General features: G+C 37.8%; 1 protein-coding gene across 1 annotated transcript in view; it reads right to left on the reverse strand.

Moving 5' to 3' along the window:
• The window catches only part of unm_sa1261 (un-named sa1261), a 42,623-nt gene extending 34,494 nt beyond the window's left edge, over positions 1 to 8,129 (reverse strand). The window contains exon 1 of the mRNA XM_042505531.1: positions 7,959 to 8,129. The gene's annotated coding sequence lies outside the window, so the exon portion shown is untranslated. The remainder of the gene's footprint in view (positions 1 to 7,958) is intronic.
• Between the last annotated feature and the right edge of the window lie 2,389 nt (positions 8,130 to 10,518).

Raw genomic sequence — 10,518 nt, forward strand, 5'->3', positions numbered from 1 at the left:
TTCAAATTTTGTTTAAACATAATTTCCAGTAGCTGCACACACGGGAGACGAAATCTGAGAGGCAATGAAGAAACACATATGATGGTAAACAAAATGGCACGCATTGATACATATTAGAGCAGCTCCAGAGAATAAATGTACCATTATGTTATATTACATAGAAGTAAGATTTTTAAAGGAATTTTTCCAGGCCTGGAAAACAATATTGTGAAATTAAATTACATTTACAGGTTTTCCCTGACTGTAGGAACGCTGCACATACATGCACTGTACTACAACTGCTGCACACATTACTACTGCACATACATTGCATATTCATATCCACCCCTTACTGTTTACTCTGTTCATGTTGTAAAATACATTTTTACTGCTTTTTGCACCTTTGTTAGATGTTAAACTGTATGTCATTGTCTCAGTACTCTGTGCAAAGACATTAATTTAACTTACCTTATGTGCTGAAACTTTGTGAAATGCTAAATCTCAACCACTTAATTCCAGATATTTTCTTAGAGCTGCATCATGTGAGCAGGACAAAATGTTCACTTGCTGCCCTGATTTATTCTTAGCTTCACTTAATACCAAAACAACCTTGACATGTATGTATGTGGTATGCGCAGTTTCACGCTCAGTTTCTTTTGCTCAACTATGTAACCTCTTGAGCATTAAACATATGCTCATATGTTCTCTCAAACTGCCATCATATCAAAGAGCCTGAACATGAAAGAAGTCACAACCAGCGCTAATTAGGAGCGTCTTCTGTTCACGGCAGCTCCTTCTCAGGGTAACTATGCCACGGCGGCTCCCCAGAGGGCCTCCAGGAGCGCCAAGCCCCAATTGCCTTCCGGACGAAGGGGGGGTGAGACTGCCTTGTTGTCTGTCTTTTCAGTGAAATGATGTCTGTAATCAAAGCTGGAAAAAAGCCAATCTGCTTTGCGTCATTGCTGCTTTTCTCTCCAAATATATCTCCTGGCTAATGTTACCTGCCTATTGCACCAAAGAGAAGGGAGGTAAATGGTTCAGTCTAACACCTGATGGGAAACAGGCTGCAGGGATTGTCCAGGGTTGAAAAACCCACAGTGCTAGAGACCTTTTATTCATCTGCCTGCACCAACAGCAGCAATCTGTCATGCTAGCTTTTTGTCTCCATGTAGACTCAACACTTCCTGGGGATTGTCAAACCACCTGTTGTCCATCAACCATTTTTCTATTAAATTGTCTACATGCATGTATAGTGTATATTGTATGGTATGGTATGAGTCACAAGTTATTATAAAAAAAAATCTAAAGGATCAGTACAAGGATTATTTAGTTATACATACACATTTATAATGAAATTAAAAAAAAAAAAACTCAAAAATGTATGTTCTGGGTATAAATAACTGATGAAACAAGTAGGCCTACGTATATATTTTTCAGTCAAGTAAAAGTAGCAATACAACAGTGTAAAATGAATCTGTTACCTTAATATTACATGGAATACCTTATTAATTAATGCATTAATATGTACAAAACTGGTTGTACTTATTGGTATGACCAAAGAACAAAGACAGGTATGAGCTGGTAGAGGTGGGGCATATTTCTTCACTAATTACTGCCAGGTAGCTTGTGAATTTCAACAAAGGATCAATGCAGCCTTAGCTTTATCTATAATAACATACTTTAATACATCCATTGATTATATTTTGTATTATTAATCTGAATCTGAAAAGTCAAAGTTAGGAAAATTATAAAGGAAGAATCAGTAGTAATTTGTACCAGATTGAAGCTCCTGCTTCCTTTCCATATGAAGTGCCCAGAGGCTCAATACTAGGTACACTACTTTTCAGTCTTTATATATTTTTCTACTAGGCATTTCCTCTGCAAGCACGGTACTTACTTTCACACCTTTGCTGATGACTCTGTGTAGATGTTAATCCTGACAATCTTAGCTCCCTTTATTGCCCTTTTAAGGCATCTCCACCCTTCTGCTGCATCAGGTTAATGCTGAGGTTGTACTTATTCATATGACTAAGAAAAAAGACAGGTATGAACAACTTTGACCTGGAGAGGGTTGGCATTTGCAAGTAAGGTAACTGTAACTGTAGTGAGAGAAAAAGCTTAGACATTATACTGCAGGCTAGATATGCATGCGTAACAGACTCTGCCCTCTGTTTAATTTCTATAGTCACAGGAAATCAACATAACTAAGAAGGTCAACATGTCCTTTCTCCCCCTCGACACACAGCAGCTTGTGGAAGCTTTTATTTCAAGCAGACTTCAACTACTGCAATGCAAACCTCTCAGGTCTCTCCAAAAAGTCAGCAAATCAATTATAGTTTGTACAGAGTGATACTGCAGGAGTTTCAACTGAAAAAAAAGAAAGAGAATAGATCAAATTGCTTGTGTTCTTAAGTCTTTGCATTGACCTCCAGTTACTTTCAGGATGGTTTTTAAGATCATAGTACTTGTTTTCACATCTATTCATGACTCTGGTCCCCCATCCACAGACCCTCTGCTGCTCACTGGACCACAAACTCAAGACAGAAGACCAACACAGAAGCTGACAACCCCATGTCTATATCGTCCAAACATCAATGGACACCTGGAAATTTACTACCACATATTATTACATGTAATTGTAAATCCCTGGCAAAACTGCTGAGTAATGTTCTCTCTGTTATTAAAGTACACACACATTAACCACTACAGAAAAACTGCCTCTGCCACCTCACTTGTGTTCAGGCCAACATCGACTTGTAAAACACCAGCACCTAATTAATCATTTGTAATGCTAAATCAATATGTCAGCCAACTAAAAAATGCTTAAAGAACAAACGCTAGCTTCTTACATAATATTTGTCTCCTTACAAAAAGTCTGTTAAATCACCACAGGGTTCCAGAAAGAGGGGAAGACGTAACTTTTATCCTGGTTACATTTGTATTTAAGGGGGGATATGGTCTTTGTTTCAGACATGAATATATCAACTGTTGGATGGATTGCAATGAAATGTTGGTCTCCAGAGGATAAATGCTACTGACTCTGATAATCCTGACATTACCTCTAGTGCCACCATGAGGTTGAAATTTGTGGTTTTGATTGAAATATTTTAATAAATGTTGGATGGATTAAAATTTGGCATAAACATTCAGATTAATCTCAGAATAAATTGCAATAACCCCTCAAACTATTTATCCAGCACCATCAAGTCAAAAAATCTCGCTTTAACTAATACCTTTAGTTTGCTTTCAATGTAACAAAATGCAAAACTAATGACATTTTCCATCAGCTCAGCTATATTTGTTTACTTGCTAGAGTAAATTTTAGCTAGCCAATTGCTTGATAAATATTATACTTGCTGAACATCAACATTCAGTGCCCCTATACAAGTGATCAGTATGAAACAGACTCGCAGTGCTTTACTCAATAGTGAATTGAGACTTCAGAAACTTGGTGTTTGGTGCTAATTTGCACGTTAGCATGCTAACATGCTAAATTAAGCTACCTAGTATGTAGAGTTGTCAGAGTGAACATGTTCATTGCACTACCATAAAGGTCCGTAATTAACATGTTATCTTTTTTTAAATTGTATTAATCGCCGGCCAACATTACTGTCTTTAAAAGGGTTTACCAAGCTGAGTTGTGAAGCTACAGTGATAATTCCGGTATCACGTGAAACGAGAGGACCTGAAGAATCCTCTGGTACCAACCGTGCCTCGGTCCTCAGTAAGGGGCCAGAATAATGCCCCAAAGTTAGGCTAAATTTTGGCAATGGAAAAATGGTATGCCATTTCACAGGGGGTCCCCCTTGACCTCTGACCTAAAATATCTGAATGAAAATGGGTTCTGTGGGTACTCATGAGTCATTCCCATGCAGTTTTTTGCTGATATTTGATTCCAAATCAAGACAATCTGGTGAGAACTGCTTTACCTTGTCACTATGGACTTCAAAACTGTTAAAAAAAAATGTGATTAATCGCAATTAACGATGGAGATTCTTTGATTAATCATGATTTGGAAAATAAATCGTTTGACAGCCCTTCTAGTATGGTAAACGTTACATCTGTTTGGCTTCAGCATGTGAGAATTTAGCTCAGCACCACCGTGTCCAAATACAATTTTACAGAGCTGCAAGCTGCTTGTTTTTCTATTCATGTCAGTGTAATAATCCATGAGAAGCAGCAGAAATGCTTAACAAAGACTTGCAGGAGCGAGAAATCCACATCTGGATTTCCAAAAAAAACAAAACAAAACTAATCACCTGCCTTTAACCCATGACCTTACTTTCATCCAAATTTGAATAAATGTTTAATTGTGTTTTAAATGTCCTTACACACAAGCTCAGGCCTGAACATAAACTCTTATTCCTTCCACACCCCATTAGTGGAAGAAAAATTCATGTACAACAATCAGCATCCATTGTTGTGCCAAAACGTCACCATGCCTGAGCTATTTTATGAGCTACAAATTTGATCCGCATCTGTTGGTGTTAACAGAAACATTAAATGTCCACAGCTAAAAACCCAGAGAGTTCACTTTGGTACAACGAACCAATTAAAACCTCTGGGTCTGAAAACACCAAAAGGGCAGACTGCATCAACTTCAATGGCTTAAAAACATAACTGGATGACAAAAAGTTAAATAAGTGCTGTTTGATTCATGAACTCCGACATCTCGCAGTGTTATAAAGTGGAGGACAGACCAAATAAAGACAGAAGGACACATTATCATATCTTAAAGGACATCCTACCAATGTCAAGCATGTGTAGCAGAAAAAAAGCTTTCCTTTAAATATTAATTGAGAATGAATTTTTAGTAAATGTTCTTACGTTAGTATAATATCAGAGGCAAGTGAGGGTCACTGATTCAACAAGATTGCAATTTCAGTTTTGCAATGTCTTTAATTACCTGTTGACCTGCTGAGCCAGTGGAGCTCCCTGTTATGTTTCAGTAGAAAGAAACAACCTTGAAAACACAAGTGGATTTTTTATGCTTAACCGAAAAAGTGTCGAGACCACCCAATGTGAGCCTATGAGAATGTAGAAATATTGCATCTTAAGAGAGTACCTTTTCTGGTGCACTTTGTCATATCTCGTCTTTATTGATACACCACCATATCCAACTAATTATTTAGCTTGTGTGCACAATGGAACCTGAAAGTTTAGACATTTCTTACAGACCTCCCCTCCTGTACCAGTCTCCACGGGCCTTTTGGTCACATCCTTTTTTGTCATTCTTACCTATTCAAGTTAGTTCCAGTGAACTAACATGTGTAAAGTGTTATTCTCTGACTCTGCCTGCTGAGATAACAAAACCAGGGAGATTATTTCTGCACCACGAGAAGCTCTTTCCTCCAGAAATGTTTGCAGAGTTAAAACTGTCACAGCCACAGCTCTGGCCTTCAGTCCCGCTCGCTCTCCCTGTGTGGCGGCCAGCCTGCGGCACAGCCCTCCGGCTGGGCTCGGTGGTTGGCTCCCACAGCGCTCATGGCGCTGTGGAGCGCATCAAAGCAGCGAGGCTTTAACCCGCTCGGCCTCCAGCATCTACTAACACTGGGGCTTTGTGCCTGCACGCTCGGCGGCACATCACTGGGCGCTCTCCTTTAATGCCAACCCATTTCTGCGGCTGTGAACCCCACGCTACAGTAGGTAACGTTACCCCCTTTGTCCACTTTAATCTCTGCCTCTCTTTCTTCTTCTCTGACTTTCTTTCTCTGCACTGTTATTGTGTGATCCTTCTGTCTGCTGGGTGGCTGTGTGTACACATGAATCAATGTGCAAAGAAAACCAGACACACGTCTCAGAGTCAGCTGTAGGGCTGCAACTAACAATTATTTTTATTCATCTATAGACTATTTTTTTAATATTGATTAATTAAGCATTCACAACTTCCCCGGAGCCCAAGGTGGCATCTTCAAACGTCTAGGCCTGCAAATACCCTAAAGATATTTACAGTGAATTATGATTAAATAAAAGGCAGCAAGTCATCTCATTTGAGAAACTGAAACCAGAGAATTTGGTTTGTTTTTACTCTTTTTACTTGAAAAATAACTAAAAAAGACTAATCGATTATCAGCATTGTTTGCCTTTATTATAAGTTGAAACAAATAGCTCTATTGATTCTTCTGTTGGTTGGTAGGTCGGTCAGTTGATTGGTCAGACACAAACATTTCCCCACCCTTTGGCAGCCACAGTATCCTATGAGGCTGATATTTGGCATGGAGGTTTCATTCAAATTAAAGTCCAAAACCTGAAGATATTGGTGACAAATTTGTTCTTGAAAATGCAGTCACCAGCTGACTCATAGCTACATAATATCACAATAAAAGAGCCTGAATGTCTTAGGAAGCGAACAGGGCTGAAACAAACAAATTATCATTATCGATTAATCAGTTTTCTGATAATTGGGTAAGCGTATAGATAATGAAATGTCAAAATTACCAACGAAACACAACTTCGGATGGCTACAAGGAAGAACTCTTAAATGTTTTTTTAACGCAAACCAATCAGATAATGGTGGTCCAGTTGCCTCTCAAAAAAAACATTCTTATTGCAGCAATGTTACCTTGATCTTAGACCAAAATAGGCATGTTTATTAACGAGAAGCTTTATTAATGTTAGCCATGTGGTTGCTTGAAAATTTGTCTCATGGCTATATACATGACATCACATGCCTCCGACTCTGCCCTCTAGTGCCATCTATTGGCTGTATCTATATAAAGGACACATGGATGTATGACAGCAGTGATTGGATGGATTCTCATACAGAAAGAGAGTTAAAATGAGCCAGAACTGTCAAAGCTGCATGTCACTGCAGATAAATAGGACTGCAGCTATTTCATTATCGATTAATCTGCTGATTGTATTTCAGATTAATCGTGTAGTTTGTGAAATAGAAATTATTAAAAAAAAAAAAAAAACAGAACAATAACTCACAACTTCTTAGAGCCCAAGGAGACATCTTCAGACATGTTATTTTGGTCAGATATTCAATGTATGGCGAATGGTTACAATGAAAAGCAGCAAATAATCTAATTTTAGAAACTGTGAACCAGATAATTTGGGGTCATTTATAAAAGTATTTTACCATAAAAAATGCCTATATGACTTAACTTTTATCGAAATAGTTGCAGATTCTTTTTTATATATCGATCAACCAACCCATTAATCTACATTTCAGCTACAAGAGCCCTGATGGCATCATCTCTGCAGCCCCAACTTGAGAGTCCTAATGCTTTTTGATGCAATTTCCCCACAAAGATGAAGAGTTCTCATCAACAAAAGAACTTAAAAACAACAACAACAACAACAACAACAACATCAACAACAACAACTATGACGGTTTTAAGAATCCTCAGTAAATCATCCTTCACAAGCCTCATAGAGAGCTGATGTCAGTAACAGAGTTTACAGTCTGGGAGTCATAAAATGTGCCACAAACTGCAGCACAAAGACATGAAGTGTGAACCACCTCTGCAGACACAAAGCATGCACTAGAATCAATATAAAACACAACGTTTAGCACACGTGAACTCAGGTAGAGCATGAGTGAGTGCACGTGAGCATCTTTGTATTGGAAGAAATCAAGAGGAAATGAAGAATGCGTGATCAATAAATGCACGAATCGCAAATATATTGATGTGCAGATGTGCAGCTGGGACACAAAAGCTTGACAGCAGCTCCATTGTTCTGTTAGGTCAGTGTTTGCTCACGTGCTGTCTAACTTTTGTATTTTGCAGGATTTATATTGTGATTTATAATTTTAAACGAGCAGTTTAAACGAGGATAGATGACAAAGCCGGCTTGTAAACACAGCAGCAGTTCAGTGTGCTGCTTTGCAACAGAGCGACACAAAGACAAAGACATGCAATGACAAAAAGCTAAATCTGAGCTGCGCATGAATTAAAAAAACACATTTAAAGACACAGACGAGCATTTAATTAGCAGATAATTGCGTTAAACCTGTCAGAAAATGATCTTACCTTTTGTACTGCGCCGCATGCAATCTGTCAGTCCATCCAGACACCTGACTGTCTCGCCGAAAGAGGAAACAGATCCTTCAAACTGTTTGCTTTTTCTTCTTCACGGTGTTTAAACGAAGCAGGAGCCTCCGGTTGTCTGCACCGCCGCTGTCTGTCACAGTCTCCCGGCTGCTGGTTCACCCTGGAGCCGCTCTCTCTCCCTCTCTCTCTCTCTCTCTCTCTCTCTCTCTCTCTCTTTCTCTATTGTCTCCTCAATCTTGCAGACAGGCCCCGCCCACCACTGCTTAAGGTCCAATCAGAGCGCAGAGCGACCGTGCGCTTCTCTGCGGCGATGTTGCATTCAAGAGGTGTAGAGTGGTAGGAATTTAGAGACTTTATTTTTATTTTATTTTATTTTATTTCACTCTTTTTATTTTATTTTATTTCACTTTATTTTATTTTATTTTATTTTATTTTATTTTATTTTATATTTTTATTTTATTTTATTTTATTTTATTTTATTTTATTTTATTTTATTTTATTTTCAATGAACAAATTTATTGGACAAACAACATGGCTTTGAGATCTTGGACTAGATCAATAGGATCAGGTATGTACAATACAGACAGGGACAAAGAAAAAAAAAAATCAAAACAGACAAGAAGTTGGAGCATTAAATCTAATAAAATAAAAAAAGTGAAATAAGAAAATATAAGAAAATTAATAAAGGGCTAGGGTCATGCTTAACCATCTTATTGCATTTTTAAGTTTTATGCATTTAAGGGATTTCACATAAGAAAAAGTATTAGAATATTAGGCCTACCGATCAAAGGGTCATCCTTGCTGTTGTCCATGACAAGTTCATAAATAATATCCTTTTGAAAAACCATTGGGGAGAGCAAGTCATGTACATCAAATACATGAACTGGACAAAAATAATTGATCAGCAGTTTCAGTGTCATCACAAAATACACAAATATTAGTTTTTTAATTTCAAATTATTGTCTCAGCAAGTCACTGGATAGATGTACACTGTTTAATATGTGAAAATTGATTTCTTTTGGAGATACAGGGAATTTTAGATATATAGTTTGTTAAGCCTGAATAATACTTTTGAAGTAGGTTTGTGACATTAATTGCAGGAACTTAAAGTGTCAGCTACAACTGGAGACTGTCGCAGCATTGTGATTGGCCCACCAGTAATCAGTCAGATGTATTGAACCTTTAAATGGCTCTGAGAAAATTAAATATAACTGAATAACATTGTTAATGCAGAAGTGTTGTCAGAGTATTTTTACAGTATGGTATTAGTGTTTTTTTGCAAGTAAAGTAATACTTCATGTACCTTTGACAACAGGCTAAAATATAATCATCATCATCTTACAACAGTTTGACTTAAGATCTTGGACACAGTGAAATAGATTAAATAAAAAAATAAAATAGACAATGGATCAAAAATAGCAGGTAAAAATATTTACTTCCAAAGATTTTTGCTATTCTTTTATTTCTGTGTGAACAGGTACTCTAAGGTTTTATTTATATGCAGTGATTTTGCCACACCATGCTGTTTATTGATTTGGCTGAACAAATGAAAAAGCTTATACAATCCAATAGTGGACTGCTGATATTTCCTATTAAATTATCTTTAGAAAATCCACCACAAGGTATTCAAATAAATATTATTTTTGCTGTAGACTGAAAGAACAGTGTGCCCCCCACCCACCCAATTCTCACGTCCATGAATGCAGCATGGGGGGACAGAGAGAAAGCAAAGCACAAGATGTTCTGGATGAAATGTGAAGCTGCGGAGTCACTCACATATAAATCAATGGTTTACAATGAACATCTGTTTGCAGCTGCAGCAGCTGACATGAATGAAAAGGTGTGAGTGAAATCAAACATTCACACTTTTTTCTTTCTCCAGTGGTGAATAAACACATTATTTGCTGTGAGGGTCCACGTATGTTGTAAGCGCTCAGAGGCAAGCCCTGTTTGTCAAATCACTTCGACTGAGTGCTCTAAATACAGTAACACCAACAAGCCGTCATTACTCTGAAGAAGAAATCAGAATAGCAAATTCAAAACATTTTCTCATAATTCGAGAAGAAAGTGACCCTGTGGTTGGTGAATTCATCTGAAATATCTACCTATAAATCCAAAGTGATAGATTTTTAGCTGTAAAAGTTGAAACATCAGATTCCTTGGCATAACCTTTAAATGGTAAATGGACTGCATTTGTGTACCACTTTTCTAATCTACCAACCACTCAAAGCGCTTTTTCATTTTCCACATTCACCAATTCACACACACACTAACACACACCAATGGTGCAGCATCAGGAGCAAAATGGGGTTCAGATAAGAGGAAGACCCACTCTACCTCTGAGCCACAGCTGCCCCTTAAGCTCATGCACCTTTTACTTTTTTCACTATTTTTTTTAAAGAACCCAACATTTTAAGCACATTTTAATCCTTTGTACTGATGATTCATCCAGGAGAGTTCCAGGCTGATCCAGACGATTAAACAGCTCTGCCTGTGAGTCACAACATAACCTCTGGAGAAAAAGAGTGGGGCGCCCGAT

Source organism: Plectropomus leopardus, chromosome 17, assembly GCF_008729295.1.
Source record: "Plectropomus leopardus isolate mb chromosome 17, YSFRI_Pleo_2.0, whole genome shotgun sequence".
Classification (NCBI taxonomy): Eukaryota; Metazoa; Chordata; class Actinopteri; order Perciformes; family Serranidae; genus Plectropomus; species Plectropomus leopardus.